The sequence below is a fragment of the Lissotriton vulgaris genome, unplaced genomic scaffold (genome assembly GCF_964263255.1).
Source record: "Lissotriton vulgaris unplaced genomic scaffold, aLisVul1.2 SCAFFOLD_2041, whole genome shotgun sequence".
Classification (NCBI taxonomy): Eukaryota; Metazoa; Chordata; class Amphibia; order Caudata; family Salamandridae; genus Lissotriton; species Lissotriton vulgaris.
In genome coordinates, this window is record NW_028250290.1 from 320,599 (window position 1) to 324,556 (window position 3,958).

Here is a 3,958-nt window from a genome sequence, read left to right on the forward strand (position 1 = left end):
TGGAGCTATGGCCTAGCTACACAGCGCATTTGGACCGAAGGCCGAGAAATATTGTAAGTATGAGATTTTGCTTTTGGGCTGTTTGGGGGTGTTGTGCTTTTTGGCGGGTGGGTTGGCGGGTCTTGGGGCATTCCTGGGAAGGTCTAATACCGGATAGAAGTGGTTGGGACAAAATCCACGCTGATTTCTTTTGTTGCTATTTCTGACATTTTGCTCAATGTAGCGTTTTCAGGGGCCTGTTTGGGGGGCTTCCTGGTGTTTGTGGGTGGGTTTCGGGGCCTGGGAGCACTGCTGGCTATGGATACTTTACTTTGCAAGAGGTTTGAAGCAAATCCATGGTGGCAGAGGGGAGTTAGGGCCTAGCTGCAGAGTGCGCGTGGAGTGATTTGGGAAATTGGCAAAAATTGACTAAGTGCCCATTTTTGTACTTTTGCTCTTTGGCTGTTTGGGGGTCTTCTACTCGTTTTCTCCTGGGTTGACGGCTCTGGGGCCATTGCTGGGAAGCTCTAATACCGGATAAAAGTGGTTTGGACCAAATTGGAGGCGGAATTTTTTTGTGTTTTTGCTGACTTGCTTGCCTTTGAGGTGCTCTTTGGGGGGGTTCCGGCTGTTTGTGGGTGAGTTTTGGGGTCTGGGAGCACTGCTGGGACACTCTAATCTTGATTGCATTTGCTTTTCAGGAAATCCGTGGTGGTAAACTGGAGTTATGGCCTAGCTACACAGCGCATTTGGACCGAAGGCCGAGAAATATTGTAAGTATGAGATTTTGCTTTTGGGCTGTTTGGGGATGTTGTGCTTTTTGACGGGTGGGTTGGTGGGTCTTGGGGCATTCCTGGGAAGGTCTAATACCGGATAGAAGTGGTTGGGACAAAATCCACGCTGGTTTTTTTTGTTGCTATTTCTGACATTTTGCTCAATGTAGCATTTTCAGGGGCCTCTTGGGGGGCTTCCTGGTGTTTGTGGGTGGGTTTCGGGGTCTGGGAGCACTGCTGGCTCTGGATACTTTACTTTGCAAGAGGTTTGAAGCAAATCCATGGTGGCAGAGGGGAGTTAGGGCCTAGCTGCAGAGCGCGCGCGGAGTGATTTGGGAAATTGGCAAAAAAATGACTAAGTGCCCATTATTGTACTTTTGCTCTTTGGCTGTTTGGGGGTCTTCTACTCGTTTTCTCCTGTGTTGACGGCTCTGGGGCCATTGCTGGGAAGCTCTAAAACCGGATAAATGTGGTTTGGACCAAATCGGAGGCGGAAATTTTTTTGTGTTTTTGCTGACTTGCTTGCCTTTGAGGTGCTCTTTGGGGGGGTTCCGGCTGTTTGTGGGTGAGTTTCGGGGTCTGGGAGCACTGCTGGGACACTCTAATCTTGATTGCATTTGCTTTTCAGGAAATCCGTGGTGGTAAACTGGAGTTATGGCCTAGCTACACAGCGCGTTTGGACCGAAGGCCGAGAAATAATGTAAGCATGAGATTTTGCTTTTGGGCTGTTTGGGGGTGTTGTGCTTTTTGGCGGGTGGGTTGGCGGGTCTTGGGGCATTCCTGGAAAGGTCTAATACCGGATAGAAGTGGTTGGGACAAAATCCACGCAGATTTTTTTTTGCTATTTCTGACATTTTGCTCAATGTAGCGTTTTCGGGGGCCTGTTTGGGGGGCTTCCTGGTTTTTGTGGGTAGGTTTCGGGGTCTGGGAGCACTGCTGGCTATGGATACTTTACTTTGCAAGAGGTTTGAAGCAAATCCATGGTGGCAGAGAGGAGTTAGGGCCTAGCTGCAGAGCGCGCGCGGAGTGATTTGGGAAATTGGCAAAAAAATGATTAAGTCCCGATTTTTGTACTTTTGCTCTTTGGCTGTTTGGGGGTCTTCTTATCGTTTTCTCCTGGGTTGACGGCTCTGGGGCCATTGCTGGGAAGCTCTAATACCGGATAAAAGTGGTTTGGACCAAATCGGAGGCGGAATTTTTTTTGTGTTTTTGCTGACTTGCTTGCCTTTGAGGTGCTCTTTGGGGGGTTTCCGGCTGTTTGTGGGTGAGTTTCGGGGTCTGGGAGCACTGCTGGGACACTCTAATCTTGATTGCATTTGCTTTTCAGGAAATCCGTGGTGGTAAACTGGAGTTATGGCCTAGCTACACAGCGCATTTGGACCGAAGGCCGAGAAATATTGTAAGTATGAGATTTTGCTTTTGGGCTGTTTGGGGGTGTTGTGCTTTTTGGCGGGTGGGTTGGCGGGTCTTGGGGCATTCCTGGGAAGGTCTAATACCGGATAGAAGTGGTTGGGACAAAATCCACGCTGATTTCTTTTGTTGCTATTTCTGACATTTTGCTCAATGTAGCGTTTTCAGGGGCCTGTTTGGGGGGCTTCCTGGTGTTTGTGGGTGGGTTTCGGGGCCTGGGAGCACTGCTGGCTATGGATACTTTACCTTGCAAGAGGTTTGAAGCAAATCCATGGTGGCAGAGGAGAGTTAGGGCCTAGCTGCAGAGCGCGCGCGGAGTGATTTGGGAAATTGGCAAAAAAATGACTAAGTGCCCATTTTTGTACTTTTGCTCTTAGGCTGTTTGGGGGTCTTCTACTCGTTTTCTCCTGGGTTGACGGCTCTGGGGCCATTGCTGGGAAGCTCTAAAACCGGATGAAAGTGGTTTGGACCAAATCGGAGGCGGAATTTTTTTTGTGTTTTTGCTGACTTGCTTGCCTTTGAGGTGCTCTTTGGGGGGGTTCCGGCTGTTTGTGGGTGAGTTTCGGGGTCTGGGAGCACTGCTGGGACACTCTAATCTTGATTGCATTTGCTTTTCAGGAAATCCGTGGTGGTAAACTGGAGTTATGGCATAGCTACACAGCGCGTTTGGACCGAAGGCAGAGAAATATTGTAAGTATGAGATTTTGCTTTTGGGCTGTTTGGGGGTGTTGTGCTTTTTGGCGGGTGGGTTGGCGGGTCTTGGGGCATTCCTGGGAAGGTCTAATACCGGATAGAAGTGGTTGGGACAAAATCCACGCTGATTTTTTTTTTGCTATTTCTGACATTTTGCTCAATGTAGCGTTTTTGGGGGCCTGTTTGGGGGACTTCCTGGTGTTTGTGGGTGGGTTTCGTGGTCTGGGAGCACTGCTGGCTATGGATACTTTACTTTGCAAGAGGTTTGAAGCAAATCCATGGTGGCAGAGGGGAGTTAGGGCCTAGCTGCAGAGCGCGCGCGGATTGATTTGGGAAATTGGCAAAAAAATGACTAAGTCTCCATTTTTGTACTTTTGCTCTTTGGCTGTTTGGGGGTCTTCTACTCGTTTTCTCCTGGGTTGACGGCTCTGGGGCCATTGCTGGGAAGCTCTAATACCGGATAAAAGTGGTTTGGACCAAATCTGAGGCGGAAATTTTTTTGTGTTTTTGCTGACTTGCTTGCCTTTGAGGTGCTCTTTGGGGGGGTTCCGGCTGTTTGTGGGTGAGTTTCGGGGTCTGGGAGCACTGCTGGGACACTCTAATCTTGATTGCATTTGCTTTTCAGGAAATCCGTGGTGGTAAACTGGAGTTATGGCCTAGCTACACAGCGCGTTTGGACCAAAGGCCGAGAAATAATGTAAGCATGAGATTTTGCTTTTGGGCTGTTTGGGGGTGTTGTGCTTTTTGGCGGGTGGGTTGGCGGGTCTTGGGGCATTCCTGGAAAGGTCTAATACCGGATAGAAGTGGTTGGGACAAAATCCACGCAGATTTTTTTTTTGCTATTTCTGACATTTTGCTCAATGTAGCGTTTTCGGGGGCCTGTTTGGGGGGCTTCCTGGTGTTTGTGGGTGGGTTTCGGGGTCTGTGAGCACTGCTGGCTATGGGTACTTTACTTTGCAAGAGGTTTGAAGCAAATCCATGGTGGCAGAGAAGAGTTAGGGCCTAGCTGCAGAGCGCGCGCGGAGTGATTTGGGAAATTGGCAAAAAAATGATTAAGTCCCCATTTTTGTACTTTTGCTCTTTGGCTGTTTGGGGGTCTTCTT